A 16224-nucleotide genomic window follows, 5' to 3' on the forward strand; every position below is an offset into this window, starting at 1 on the left:
AAGTATTAAGCTATTTCTAACTTGTATACCACACCTTTTCCACCCTGACCCAACAATGTTGTGGTGTAAGTTATAACACTGCTTCAATTAGGGCTCACAATTAGAGTCACTACCATGACTTCCTACCAGGTCTTTAGGACATTTTTGATCTGCTGCCTCACTTTTTCTATCTCCATTCCCCAATGTAAACCTACGTTCTACTATACACATAAGATTTCATGACAACTGTATATTCCAAGGCATTCCATTCTAAAGAGGTTTTAAGCAGTATGTGCCACTGATAGCTTGTCTGCCACAGCAATTTAGAATTATAGACTGTTTTTCTGCCAAGGCAGAAATACGGTTAAGAGGTGAGGGACCAGAATAAAGCAGCACGAAAAAGGTCAGTATTCTGAAATCTCCAACACCAACTTAAAAGAGTTAAATGTATATTTGGTTTTATATTTAAAATAAAATATTTCCTGATTTATAAGCACAAAAATGTTTTTAATTAGGGGAAAGAAAAGCAAATCTCACTGAAGAGGCAAATACAAAACTGCTTAATCTATCTATGTTTTTCCCTTATATAAGATATGTAAAGGAAAATGACTGTTTCTGCTATAAGAAATTTAGGACTATTTTAAGATTGCAAGAATTCTACATCAAAAACTGAACTTAAATTTCCAAGTCAGTGGGTGATTCTTATCCTTTTTTGGGAAAGACCTATTTTTTAGAGCACAAAACGTGTAGGCCCTTTGCCCTGAATATATATTTACCCCCTAAAATCTGCAGTATTACTTCAAAATATTCACAGAACTTCTCCTAATCATGGATGTTTGTTTTAAGAAATGACCTCTTCAGTAGCACCCATAGCTCAGTTGTTAGGGTGCTAGCCACATACACTGAGGCTGGTGGGTTTGAACCCATCCTGGGCTTCCTAAACAACAATGACAACTGCAACAAAAAAATAGACAGGCATTGTGGAAGGTGCCTGTAGTCCCAGTTACTTGGGAGGCTGAGGCCAGAGAATAGCTTAAGCCCAAGAGCCTGAGGTTGCTGTGAGCTGTGATACCACAGCACTCTACCCAGGGTGACAGCCTGAGACTCAAAAAAAAATAAAAATAAATAAATAAAGTAAAATAAATAAATTACCTCTTTCTAACAGATTTTAAGCTGCATTCAAGAGCAAGTCTTCTTCAGAATGTGCTTAGAATTGGGAACTAGGGCTGCACACATGGCTTAGTGAATAGGGCACTGGCCCCATATATCGAGGGTGGTGGGTTCAAACCCAGCCCCTGCCAAACTGAAACAAAAAAAAAAAATAGCTTGTGTTGTGGTAGGCATCTGTACTTCCAGCTACTCGGGAGGCTGAGGCAAGAGAATCGCCCAAGCTCAAGAGGTGGAGGTTGCTGTGAGCTGCGATGTCAGGGCACTCTACCGAGGACAAAAAAGTAAGACTCTGTCTCAAAAAAAAAAAAAAAAAATAAATAAATAAATAAAAGAATTGGACACTAAAACCTTAAAATCGAAGAACCAATGATCTCACAATTTAAAGTCCATATAACTTCCAGAATTAATTTATAAGAAAATTTGTGAAACATGAGTTCCCACCTTCAAAATTCATTTACATCATAAGTCCCTCATCCTAGTAATTCTAGCCCTTCTCAACTGCTACCCTTCTCTTCTCTCAGTTCATCCTCTATGACAGACCATTCTCCTGTCATTGACATTGAGATGATTCTCATTTTCATTTAATAAATATGTGCTGACCATCCACATTGTTATGGAATAGAGAAAAAGACAGACATGATCCATGTCTTCACAGGGCTTACCATGTTGTTCCCTTCTATATCAACTAAAACGCAATTTGGATCATTAAAAAATACCATTACCCTCTTATACATCTGTATTTTGTACCCTGAGTGTGAAACCTTAATAAGACAAACTATAGTATTGTCTTTATTGATACCTTCCCGCATACCTGCCTCAACAAAACTAAATGCAGTGCTGGGCGCAAAACATTCCTTTAACAATGGCTAATTATGAGGTGTTTAAAACTTATTATATACATAATACTTGTGCATTGTGGCAAAACTGGAAAATTCAGAAATTAAAAGACAAAAAAATTCTAATTACTTTTGAATTCAAAAACCCATCAGTTTTTTTTTTTTTTTTTTTTTTTTTGAGACAGTCTTCTTATGTCGCCCTCGGTAGAGTGCCATGGTGTCACAGCTCCAGTAACCTCCAACTCGTGTCCTTAAGTGATTCTGTTGCCTTAGCCTTCCAAGTAGCTGGGACTACAAGTGCCCACCACAACGCCGGCTATTTTGTTGTTGTAGTTGTCATTGTTGTTTGGCAGCCCCAGGCCAGGTCTGAACCCGCCAGCTCCGGTGTATGTGGCTGGCGCCCTAGCCACCATCACATTTTCAGACTGGATAATTCAAGATATCTCATTTTCTATAAAAATTCTTAATCATAATGATTTATGTATTTGCTTTTGATTTAATCCTTTCTTCTCTTAATCACTTTTGAAGATTCAGTTTGGAAAGGACCCAAGTAACCACCACTCACTAGGTACGTGTAAATTTAAATGATTTAACTGGAATCTCACCTGCATAACAGGAATAAGGCAAACTTTACAAAGATAACTGCAAGGAGCCAAGGAAAATTTATGTAGAAAAACTATTAACTACTACAGAGTATTTGTAATTATGCCTCTACCATCTATTAGGACTTCATAATGACTAACTCAAAGTGTGAGACTACATGTTTCCTTCTATGCTCAAAGGATTTTCAGTGTTTTCTGCTGCCTCCTGGCTAATATCTAAGTATACAACAAAAGCAATAGGCAGGGGAAACTCTTGGACTGTAAGTGTGAATGGAATTATGAAAGAATTTAAAAGAACAATCCCCCAGTAGGGTAGTACATGGAGAGAGTCAAATCCTTCGAGGATTTCTGAAGGGGCAACAGTGCTATAAAAGTTGTCATTCAAAAGAAAAAGGAAAGAAAAAATATTTGCAACATGCAAACATTAATAATAGCTAAGGATTATGCAAAAAGAACTCGAACATTAAATTTATGTTTTTTTAACTAAATTTTTATTGTAACAATGGCATAATTAATTTTGCAATGTAAAAACCATAAAATGTTATTTGTGCAAATTCTTTTTTTTTTTTTTATTGTTGGGGATTCATTGAGGGTACAATAAGCCAGTTACACTGATTGCAATTGTTAGGTAAAGTCCCTCTTGCAATCATGTCTTGCCCCCATAAAGTGTGACACACACTAAGGCCCCACCCTCCTCCCTCCATCCCTCTGATTTCCCCCCCCATAAACTTAATTGTCATTAATTGTCCTCATATCAAGATTGAGTACATAGGATTCATACTTCTCTATTTTTGTGATGCTTTACTAAGAATAATGTCTTCCACTTCCATCCAGGTCAATACGAAGGATGTAAAGTCTCCATTTTTTTTAATAGCTGAATAGTATTCCATGGTATACATATACCACAGCTTGTTAATCCATTCCTGGGTTGGTGGGCATTTAGGCTGTTTCCACATTTTGGCAATGGTAAATTGAGCTGCAATAAACAGTCTACTACAAGTGTCCTTATGATAAAAGGATTTTTTTCCCTCTGGGTAGATGCCCAGTAATGGGATTGCAGGATCGAATGGGAGGTCTAGGTTGAGTGCTTTGAGGTTTCTCCATACATCCTTCCAGAAAGGTTGTACTAGTTTGCAGTCCCACCAGCAGTGTAAAAGTGTTCCATTCTCTCCACATCCACGCCAGCATCTGCAGTTTTGAGATTTTGTGATGTGGGCCATTCTCACTGGGGTTAGATGATATCTCAGGGTTGTTTTGATTTGCATTTCTCTAATATATAGAGATGATGAACATTTTTTCATGTGTTTGTTAGCCATTCGTCTGTCATCATTAGAGAAAGTTCTATTCATGTCTCTTGCCCATTGATATAAGGGATTGTTGGCTTTTTTCATGTGGATTAATTTGAGTTCTCTATAGATCCTAGTTATCAAGATTTTGTCTGATTGAAAATATGCAAATATCCTTTCCCATTGTGTAGGTTGTCTCTTTGCTTTGGTTATTGTGTCCTTAGCTGTACAGAAACTTTTCAGTTTAATGAAGTCCCATTTGTTTATTTTTGTTGTTGTTGCAATTGCCATGGCAGTCTTCTTCATAAAGTCTTCCACCAGGCCAATATCTTCCAGTGTTTTTCCTATGCTTTCTTTGAGTATTTTTATTGTTTCATGCCTTAAATTTAAGTCCTTTATCCATCTTGAATCAATTTTTGTGAGTGGGGAAAGGTGTGGGTCCAGTTTCAATCTTTTACATGTAGACATCCAGTTCTCCCAACACCATTTATTGAATAGGGAGTCTTTCCCCCAAGGTAAGTTCTTGTTTGGTTTATCAAAGATTAGGTGGTTGTAAGATGTTAGTTTCATTTCTTGGTGTTCAATTCGATTCCAAGTGTCTATGTCTCTGTTTTTGTGCCAGTACCATGCTGTCTTGAGCACTATGGCTTTGTAGTACAGACTAAAATCTGGTATGCTGATGCCCCCAGCTTTATTTTTGTTACTAAGAACTGCCTTAGCTATACGGGGTTTTTTCCGGTTCCATACAAAACGCAGAATCATTTTTTCCAAATCTTGAAAGTACGATGTAGGTACTTTGATAGGAATGGCATTGAATAGGTAGATAGCTTTGGGAAGTATAGACATTTTAACAATGTTGATTCTTCCCATCCATGAGCATGGTATGTTCTCCCATTTGTTAATATCCTCTGCTATTTTCTTTCTGAGGATTTCATAGTTTTCTTTATAGAGGTCCTTCACCTCCTTCGTTAGGTATATTCCTAGGTATTTCATTTTCTTTGAAACTATGGTGAAGGGAGTTGTGTCCTTAATTAGCTTCTCATCTTGACTGTTATTGGTGTATACAAAGGCTACTGACATGTGGACATTGATTTTATATCCTGAAACATTGCTGTATTTTTTGATGACTTCTAGGAGTCTTGTGGTTGAGTCTTTGGGGTTCTCTAAGTATAAGATCATGTCGTCAGCAAAGAGGGAGAGTTTGACCTCCTCTGCTCTTACTTGGATTCCCTTCATTTCCTTGTCTTGCCTAATTGTATTGGCTAGAACTTCCAGCACTACGTTGAATAGTAAAGGTGACAGTGGACAACCTTGTCTGGTTCCAGTTCTAAGAGAAAAAGCTTTCAGTTTTACTCCATTCAGTAAAATATTGGCTGTGGGTTTGTCATAGATAGCTTCAATCAGTTTTAGAAATGTGCCACCTATGCCTATACTCTTCAGAGTTCTAATTAGAAAAGTATGCTGGATTTTATCAAATGCTTTTTCTGCATCTATTGAGAGGATCATGTGATCTTTATTTTTGCCTCTGTTAATATGGTGGATAACATTTATAGACTTTCGTATGTTAAACCAGCCTTGCATCCCTGGGATGAAGCCTACTTGATCATGATGAATGACTTTTTTGATGATAAGCTGTAATGTATTGGCTAGGATTTTGTTGAGAATTTTTCCGTCTATGTTCATGAGTGAGATTGGTCTGAAATTCTCCTTTTTGTTTGGGTCTTTTCCTGGTTTTGGTATCAGGGTGATGTTTGCTTCATAGAATGTGTTGGGGAAGATTCCTTCTTCCTCAGTTTTTTGGAATAATTTCTGCAGTACAGGAATAAGCTCTTCCTTGAAGGTTTGATAGAATTCTGGAGTGAAGCCATCTGGAACAGGGCATTTTTTGGTTGGAAGCTTTTTTATTGTGTCTTTCATCTCAGTGCTTGAAATTGGTCTGTTCAGAAGGTCTATTTCATCCTGGCTAAGTCTAGGCAGAGGGTGTGATTCCAAATATTGATCCATTTCCTTCACATTGTCAAATTTCTGGGCATAGAGTTTCTGGTAGTATTCAGAGATGATCTCTTGTATCTCTGTGGGATCAGTTGTTATTTCCCCTTTATCGTTTCTGATTGAGGTTATTAGAGATTTAACTTTTCTATTTCTTGTTAGTCTGGCCAATGGTTTATCTATTTTATTTATTTTTTCAAAAAACCAACTCCTTGTTTCATTAATTTTCTGAATGATTCTTTTGTTTTCAATTTCATTGATCTCTGATTTGATTTTGGATATTTCTTTACTTCTACTGAGTTTAGGCTTAGATTGTTCTTCTTTTTCCAATTCCATAGATTTCTGGTGAGATTATTGATGTGCTCTCTTTCTGTTTTTCGAATGTAGGCATCTAAAGCGATGAATTTTCCTCTCAAAACTGCTTTTGCCGTATCCCACAGGTTTTGGTAGCTTGTGTCTTCATTGTTTTTATGCGCAAGGAAGTTAATGATTTCCTGTTTTATTTCTTCCTTCACCATCTGTTATTTAACAGAAGATTGTTTAATTTCCATGCCTTTGGGTGGGCTTGAGCATTTTTGTTAGAGTTGAATTCCACCTTTAGTGCCTTATGGTCTGAAAAGATACAAGGTAAAATTTCAATTCTTTTGATTCTGTTGATATTTGTTTTGTGTCCCAGGATATGATCAATTTTGGAGAATGTTCCATGGGGTGATGAGAAGAATGTATATTCTTTATCTTTGGGGTGGAGTGTTCTATATACGTCTATCAAGCATAGTTGTTCTAGGGTCTCATTTAAATCTCTTACATCTTTGTTTAATTTCTGTTTAGAGGATCTGTCCAGCTATGTAAGAGGTGTGTTAAAGTCCCCTGTTATGATGGTATTATCAGATATCATATTGCTCAGACTGAGTAAGGTCTGTTTCAAGAATCTGGGAGCATTTAAATTGGGTGCATAACTATTTAGAATTGAAAAGTCTTCTTGTTGTATTTTTCCCTTGACCAATATAAAGTCACCATCTTTGTCTTTTTTGACTTTAGTTGCTTTAAATCCACATGTATCTGAAAGTAAGATTGCAACTCCTCTTTTCTTCTGAATTCCATTTGCCTGAAAAATTGTCTTCCAACCATTGTCTCGGAGCTTTAATTTGTCTTTTGAAGCCAGGTGTGTTTCTTGCAGACAGCAAATGGATGGCTTGTGTTTTTTAATCCAGTCAGCCAATCTATGTATCTTCAGTGGGGAATTCAAGCCATTAAAATTTATGGAGATAATTGATAAGTGTGGTAGTATTCTATTTGTCTTATTTTGTAAGGGTCCATTGCTTAGTTTTGTCTTTTGCATCAGTGTGGAGGTTAGGTTCTGTCCTTTGATTTCTGAGTTCTTACTTTGCTGCTGATCCATTGTGGTGGTCAGTGTGCAGAACAGGTTGAAGTATTTCCTGTAGAGCTGGTCTTGTTGTGGCGAATTTCCTCAATCTTTGTATATCCGTAAATGATTTGATTTCTCCGTCAATTTTGAAGCTTAGCTTAGCAGGGTACAGAATTCTGGGCTGAAAATTGTTCTGTTTAAGTAGATTAAAGATAGATGACCATTGTCTTCTTGCTTGGAAAGTTTCATTAGAGAAGTCTGCGGTCACTCTGATGGATTTGCCCCTGTAGGTCAACTTGTGCTTACTCCTGGCAGCTTGCAGGATCTTTTCTTTTGTCTTGACTTTGGACAGGTTCATCACAATGTGTCTTGGAGAAGCTCGGTTAGAGTTGAGGCGACCTGGGGTCCGATAGCCCTCTGAAAGCAGTGTGTTAGAATCTTTGGTGATATTTGGGAAATTTTCTTTTATAATTTTCTCTAGTATGGCTTCCATTCCTCTGGGGCATTCTTCTTCCCCTTCTGGAATTCCTATAACTCGTATGTTGGAACGCTTCATAAAGTCCCATAATTCTGACAGTGAACGTTCTGCTTTCTCTCTCTTCTTTTCTGCCTCTTTTACTGTCTGAGTTATCTCAAGAACTTTGTCTTCTACCTCTGAAATTCTTTCTTCTGCATGGTCTAACCTGTTGCTGATACTTTCCATTGTATCTTTAAGTTCCCTAATTGACTGTTTCAGTTCCTTCAGGTCTGCTATATCCTTTTTATATTCTCCATATCATTCATTTCTAATTTGATTCTGTTTTTGGATTTCCTTTTGGTTATTTTCCACTTTATTAGCAATTTCCTTCATTGTTTCCATCATTTCTTTCATTGTTTTCAACATGTGTATTCTAAATTCCCTTTCTGTCATTCCTAACATTTCTATACTGGTGGAATCATCTGCAGTAGCTACCTCATGGTCCCTTGGTGGGGTTGTTCTAGACTGGTTCTTCATGTTGCCTGTAGTTTTCTGCTGATTCTTCCTCATGAGTGGTTTCTTTTATCTGTTTCCTTGCCCTAATTTTCCTTTCACTTCCTCTTGCTGTTTAAGTTCTTGTGCCTGTGGACTAAGGGTTACAGGACCAGAAAGGTGAGAAGGTTGAAGAGCAAAAAAAGGGGATGAAAGAAAGGAGGACCGAGTGATAAGAAAAAAAGAAAGATAGAGAAAGGAGAGGGGGTGGGTATAAGGAATATTGACATAAAGAAGAGAGGCACAGAAAGAGGGAGACAGGGCAATATAGGTGTACAGTAGGGTACTTTGACACAACCTTAAAAAAAACCCCACCTTCTGGGGGTGCCCAGTTGCGTGGTTCCCTTGAGGTCAGCAGCACTTTGCTAACTTGATCAGACACAGTACCCCACCTCCACCAAGTAGAGAGGAAAGACAAAAATGCTATAAATCAAACCAAAAGAAGCAAACAGAAAACTTTACGGGGATAAAATTGGGTGAAAAACCAAATTATATCGGTGGAAACACTAGCAAAAATGAAGTTGAAGTTATTAAAAAAGGCAGCAATGGGAAATTATAATTAAACTAGGAAAATTGAGAAAGAAAAAGGGATCTGTGTGGAAAAGATTGAAATTAAATAAACAAAAGAACATCAGCAACGTCAAAATAAAGAAACAAAAAAAACAACCAAACAAAAAAAAAAAAATAAAAAATACAGAACCAAAAACAAAACAGTTTGTATATGTTATTGAATATTGTCTGGGCAACACGTGGTCTTCTGGGGTATGAGATGTTCGTCACAGTTCTGATACAACTGGAGGCTGCTGATTTCTCAAACCCCAGCAGGTAGACACCCTAAATCTCTCTTCAGCCTACTTAAAAGGCACTTTGAACTTGTAAACTTGCTGAGCAGAAGCTTTCCCAGCTTTCTCGCTGGAATCGCTGCTGAAGTGGCTATCCACTTACTCAGTGTGCCAAAACCGGTCTCACTCTGCCCCCGAGGGTTAGGGCTGCAAGGCGGCTCAAACCCCACCCTTAGGCTACTTGGTTGCTGGGTTACCAGCTCCCACCCGTTTGTAGCTTTGCGACCCTGAGGGTGGAGCTTGCCGGGGCAGATCACTGACAATGGATCCGTGTGACCCACCGCCAAACACTATTATCTCCGTCTGGCTCAGCGGCTCAGACTGGGGCCCTAGACAACGGCCAAAGTTCTCTGCACTCCCGCTCAGGCCTTCCCCAAGGCAGTTCAACTCAGTGCCAAGTCCAAGGACATCAAAATAGTTCACAGGTAAGGCCTTTCTGGTTTGCAGTCTCGCTGCTACTGAACTTACAGTTGTGGGCGGGTTTAGACGGATTGAACACACGCGACCACTTGCCGGTTTTCCACTGTTTTAGTCCTCCTCTTGGGGTCCAGAAGTCTCTCGCTGACTCCCTGTATCTTCATAGGAGTGATGATAGGCAGTTCCCGCCAGCCCGAGATGCCTGGAGTCCTATCTCCCCAGACTCACGGTGCCCAGATGCAAGGAAGCTGTTACTCGGCTGCCATCTTGCTCCGCCTCCCCCTTTGTTTTTTTTTTTTAAACAAAGAGCTTTTATTTTTTTGGCGGGGGCTAGGGTTGAACCCACCACCTCCGGCATATGGGACTGGCGCCCTACTCCTTGAGCCACAGGCGCCACCCTGTTTAAATTCTTGATTGCTGCTTTTAGATATTTTGAGTAAGAAGAAACAAAGAGAAAAAAATGACCAAAGGATATGAAGTGTCAATTCATAGAATAGAAAATGCAAATAATTATTTCCCCATATATTAGCAAATGACTCAAATTCCTATAGCTATAGTCAAATACCTTCATATGAAGATTAAAGGTAAAAGCCCTAAAATGTGAAATAAATTTGGCAAAATTTAAATTTAATTAACACAAATATGTAAGTTTATCTATGTAAGCACAGATCTCTTTTGACTGGGGGTTTCTGAAGCACTAAAACTTTAAGACCTGAAAAAGTAGGAGTAGAAGGAGTCATGTGGGAAAAAAAATGACAAAAGAAAGGAAGAATGATGAGTAAGAAAATTTGCTGTCAATAATTCTTGTTTACTTTCAATAACATGAGGACAAATATAATAGAAACATGATAAAGAGGTATTTTTTTGTTCCTGTTCAGCTGCAGTTTAAAGAACACTCTTCTTTATTCTTGAGGTTTTCTGGGTTTTTTTTGTTTTGTTTTCAGACAGAGTCTCACTATGTCACCTACGGTAGAGTACCATTGCGTCACAGCTCACAGCAACCTCAAACTCTTGGGCTTAAGCAATTCTCTTGCCTCAGCCCCCCAAGTAGCTGGTACTACAGGCGCGTGCCACAATGCCCAGCTACCTTCTTGAGATGTTTTCATAAATACTGGAAGACAAGGATAATTTCTGAAGGCTGAACTACTGGGTTGATCTTGAGAAAAAATTTCTGAATATAATCAACTTAATGTTTACATAATATATAAATTTAAAATTAGTTCTTGAATAATAAGGTCTAGCATTGGAAATATTCTGATGACAATTTTTAAAGTATTTTCTTAACCAGATATGTAACACGCTCTTATCATATATTAAAATGATATGCATTAAAGTATCTAACAGTACCTAGTGTACAGAAGCTCAACTAAAGTTCTCTTCCTTGATCACCAAGTCACTTCCAAGTAATGAAAATTAAATTCTGGTAGAAAGGATTTATTCTAAATGAAAGGTTGCAAGATGTAAATATAGAACACTGGAATTCACGTCAAAGTTTTATTATTAATTCTGATATTCTTGTGCAAATTATGATAGAAAATATTCTGTGAAATTTTAACTTCTTCATGTCACTGTCTTTACCATCATTCCCCATTACTACTAATTAGTAAGGCTGTATGAAGAATGTTTTTAATGTTTATTTCTACCTTACTTTGTTACAGAAGAGGTAAACAGAACAGAAATATAGTTGTGTACTAATATTAGTCATATTTTCCTTAATTATGGACTAAATGCAAAGCAATATCCAGAAATGTAAACTACTACATATTGTGAAACAATTTTAATGCAATAAATAGATGTTAAGGAATTGACCAAAGAAAACACAATTTTTAGAATTTTTACAAGCCAAAGACAAAAAAGTGACTTCTAGCCTAAAAGTTTGTGGCTTCATAATTTACCTCCTTTATGTGCCTCAATTTGGAAGCATTTCCACGTTTAAACTAAATTTTCTAAGAATTTCAGTTTGAATTCAAATTTCTTAGAATTTTAGGGGGTCTCACTAATCAGAAAAGCTGGTCTTGGATGCTATTTTCTAACCTGAACAAACTCAAACTTTCCATTGCTGGGATCTATTCCTTTATAAATTCCTAAATCACTTTGGTTAGTTATCTTTTTTTCTTTAGCCCCTATAATTAAAGTATGTCTCTTTAGGGTGGTGCCTGTGGCTCAAGGAGTAGCGCGCCGGTCCCACATGCCGGAAGTGGCGGGTTCAAACCCAGCCCTGGCCAAAAACCACAAAAAAAAAAAAAAAGTCTCTTTATTTATTTATTTATTTATTTGCAGTTTTTGGCAGGGCTGAGTTTGAACCCGCCATGTCCAGCATACGGGGTAAGCACCCTACTCCTTTGAGCCACAGGCACCACCCTAAGTATGTGTCTTTAGAACAATGAAATGAATATCAAAGTGAAGTTATGTCAGCATAGCCTCTTATAATATTAACAACTACAGTTCTTTAGCTGCTGAGAATAATTTGCTTTTGATGATATAAAAACAACAATAACGCAACAAATATATAAGCATATCATAAAAAAGGCTTGCTGGTCTATTTTCTATGACTCTCGTAAGATCTTTTCCTTTTATTTTTTGACCACCCATATGAAGTAGAATAGCTGGCATGCAAAAATTTTTATGAAGTCTGAAATTTAAGAAACACTGCCTTAAAACTTTTTAAAACCAGCTGTTTAGCTTAACACAGCAGTGGTTAAGAAGAGAAATGACATCTGTTACTTATTTAGCTGTATGAATAAGTTGATATCTACACATCACATAAGCCTATGTCTCCTATGTTCAAAGCCTATGTCTCCTTTGCCATGTCATAATAATTCGATCTGTTTTACAGGATTGTTAAAAAATAATTTCTAAAATAATTCACTTAAAACAGAGTACTGCATATTCTAAGTACTCAGCAAGCATCTATGATTATCATGACCTTTGTTTTTAAAGATAAACTCTGACAATCAATACAATACTACAATATTGATATATTGATTTCTAGCATTATCAATTTAAAGCCGTAAAAGATTTTAAAACAGCAAAAGCAAACACAACCCCTATTTTACATTTCCATATATTTTAGATCTACCAGATGACCTTAATATGAACTATTCAAAGCTTAATTTATAAAGGAAATTACCTCCTGCTATTGCCATATCTGGAAACTAGCAAGAGACAAATTAACATTGCTACCAAGGTACTGTCACTATTACTTTCAAAAAAGCCACTGTCCGTTAAAGAAGCAGAGTATGCATAAGTATATACTAGAATGTTTTCAAATGCTAGATGAAGAAACTTCATATTCTCCAGGGGAAGTCAGGCTCTAACTGCAATATTTAAAATGTTCATAAGCAGCTTTACTCAAATTAGAACTAAGTAGGGATCAGAAAATGTATCTATAGGGAGTTATCTGCTAAAATAGCAGAGGCCGAAAACAATAAAGCTAGGGCTAAGCAAAAACTTGGGAATCAACACACCTTGTTATAAGAATTGTATTTTTAAAATATCACTACTTTTTAATCTACATAAAAGTTACAGTTTACAGTGTGATTTCTTATTTGTTCCAACCAACAACACTATAAATTATGTAGGAAAATTACTTTTGTCGATAAAGGCAGCAAGGTTATGAAAGTTAACGTGTTGTGTCAAAAACTACTGTTAGGAAGTGACAAATCAAGAATTTAAAACCTGGCCTTCTCGCTTATACTGATATTTCAGAGTTCCTTCCACAACTCCATAAAGCTACTTCTAAGGAAAGGGACAAATAAGCATCTTCCTAAAAAGAAATCACTAGGCTAAATTACAGACTGCTTTAGCTGCATACTAGCTGAAAGTGATATCACCTTATCAGGCCTTTATTTTCTCATCTGTAAAATGAGGGAAATGGATTAGCAAACAAGAGGCCCCTGCCACCCTAAGGAGAAATCTACAAGATTGCACCCATTACAGCACACAGGCTACTTTGCGTGTTATTGTTAGCAAAAAATTCCAAGTCAGACAATAGTGTTAATAGCTCTCCTAAGCAATCTACTGTAATTAATTATCAAACAAATTCTTCACGCCTGACAGATGTTACCTCAATATCATTAAGTTTATACACAGAAAACAGTCTAAACCTCATAGGGACTATAATGGAAACGACTAATCTCACTAACCATTCTTTTTAGTTTGAAAAAGTGCTCTTAAAACATAACAGTTTAAAGAAAATTTATGGGTCAACTAATACCAAAAAAAACCAAATATTTTTACAATTATTCTTCACAATGTGTTCCAACAAAGGGTTTTCCAAATATCTCAACTACCAGTTCTCCAGTCTACCTCAGAAGAATGTTACGTTTCCGACCGACTTCTATAGAAAAATGAGTAACATCGACAACTTAATAAAAACATCTTCCTTTCAAATTCATTCCACAAGTTGGACACCGCTCCAAATAAACTGAGGCTTTTTTCCTCAGATAATAAAGAACCAATACCAGAGACTGCATAATATATTTTTAGCTACCAAGTTCTTTCCTAATTTAAAGATTTTTGCTCTCTTTACTTCTGCTCAAATATTCTTCATGGAATGACGTGTGTATGGAATACACCAGATATTTCTCTTTTCCCAGCTCTGCTTAGTTCATTAAACCAGTCCAACAAAAACTAATTCTTAACAACTGCTATAAAAACTATATGGGATAGAGAATATTAAAGGTATCCTATAGTTTAATTTTCATTCCATGAATACAATCAACATTCTGGTTCTCCGTCATCTTAACATCTTGCCTGTCTCTAAAATAGAACACATAACTTGAAATGGTTAAGCCTGCCCTAAGTCAAGCTGCCGGTAGAGCTTTAGAAATTTCGTCAGTGCTTGCGTCAACAATACAAGATGCTTACCAGGTAAAACTTTTCTTCCCCTGTCTGTAATCTCCCAGGAAACATTTATAATCTTTAAATGTTTTGTTTTTAACCCAAATTAAAGATTTTTCTCAAAAAAATTAATATAAGGATTTCATTTTAGACAGTCAACCCTATCTCATTTTGCTTTTATGTCATTTGGCACCAATAGAATACATGCCTTCCTAGTTCTCAGCTAATCTCCAGGAAAACCTTTGTATGATTTCAGAAACTGAAACAGATCAGTGCCCAAGATTTTAAAAGACCTATTTCACTCATTAGCCTTCCTTCATAATTTAAAATAAAAAAAGGAATACATGCCGGAGAAAACATGTTCATTCCAACTTTAATATTAGAGATAATCCCAAAGAGTTACATATCACTGGATCTACAAAACCTTTCACTCGAGTTCACAGTTCAGCCATGGTTGCCCAGTGGAAATTCCAAACCTGGTGAATACAATGCTTTAAATGTTTCCTACGATTTCAACTAGTGCAATATTGTTAACTTCCCATCCTAAACAGTTTCCTACTGTTATTATTAAAACAGTTGTCAGCTTCTGGGCTTTGGTAACCTCTTTGTACAACCATTTATTCAACATTCAACGCTTTGGGATCCTCAAAGACGGGTCATTCCACATCACTCCTGAAAATGAAATCTCGGTACCTGCCACGCTCCGATCATCACTTGCAGTGGAAAAACCACAGGGAGAGCTGATTGCCCAACGCAGCAATGTTAACTCACAACTGCATTTAAGACAGCATGGCTGCTCTCCTTTTGAAGTGAAGACTACTAAAGCAACAATTTCTTCTTGCTTTCATAGGCCTCTCCCTGGACCCTGGCTACCTCCGACACTCCTGACCCGAGCACCGCAGCTGAGTCTCAGGGTCTTCACCTGCACCTAGACTGGCGGCGGGAGCGCGCCCCCGCCTGGCCGGTCGGGCCGCAGCACGCAGACGGCGCCCTCCCGCATGCACACGTCCTCCAGCCACGCCATGTTCCGGGAGGCGGCAGCAGCCCATCCCTGGCGAGAGGCGCTGCCCCCACCCAGCTGGCAGCTACCACCTGAGCAGCGGCTCCTGGAGACGCCGGGAAGATCCGCGTAGGGGGCCACTAACAGCCTGTTACTGTCAGGCTGGCGGTGCCTCCGCATGAGGCTGGCGGGGTGGCGCGTCCAGTGCCCGACAGGTGGCTAAAGTGAGCCCCCTACCTTCCTCCGGGGAGCAGCGCAGAACTGCGGGGGGGGGTCTCCTCCCAGGCACAGGGGACAGGCTGGAAACTGCATGCCTCCTTCCTTCTCTCCTGTCGCCACAGACCCCCTCGCCCGCACGGACCAAGGCACGGCCAACTGAGCAGGGTTTACCTCCTGAACGAGTGCCTCGGCATGGCCGTCTCTGTCGTCCTCTTCCTGGGCTGCAACCGCCACTAAGCCGACCGACTGGGCTTAAAAACATCTCCAGGCTCAGTCCGTCACTCACCACAGCCTCATAGCTCCAGGACAGCGCCGCTGGGCTATGGGCTGTTGCGTGGGCACGTGACTCCTGCGGACACGTGACTCCCCCGGCACAGGACGGGGGCGTGACCACCCCTCCTCCTGGCACCCACCCCTCCCGCTGCTCTAAGGAGAAGCATTTTGAGCAGCAGGGCGGGGGAGGAGGAATGTACCAAGTGAGCGGTGGGGTGTGGAAAAGCCTGAACTCCTCCCTTCGCACTGCTCAGTTTACCCGCTCCCCCAGGCTATCACTGCTTCTCCTCTGTTGTCACTCACCGTGAAAAGGATGAGACAGCCCAGGTGCCACTGACACTGTGGAGCAAACGAGTTCTGCAGTTGTTTTTGCGGCTACCATAGCAGTGGCTGT

The 16224-nt window shown here is 38.7% G+C and overlaps 1 pseudogene; it reads right to left on the reverse strand.

Moving 5' to 3' along the window:
- LOC128578979 (N-lysine methyltransferase KMT5A-like) overlaps window positions 1-15049 on the reverse strand; it is a 40466-nt pseudogene extending 25417 nt beyond the window's left edge.
- Window positions 15050-16224: the final 1175 nt, after the last annotated feature.

The sequence above is a fragment of the Nycticebus coucang genome, chromosome Y, assembly GCF_027406575.1.
Source record: "Nycticebus coucang isolate mNycCou1 chromosome Y, mNycCou1.pri, whole genome shotgun sequence".
Taxonomy (NCBI): Eukaryota; Metazoa; Chordata; class Mammalia; order Primates; family Lorisidae; genus Nycticebus; species Nycticebus coucang.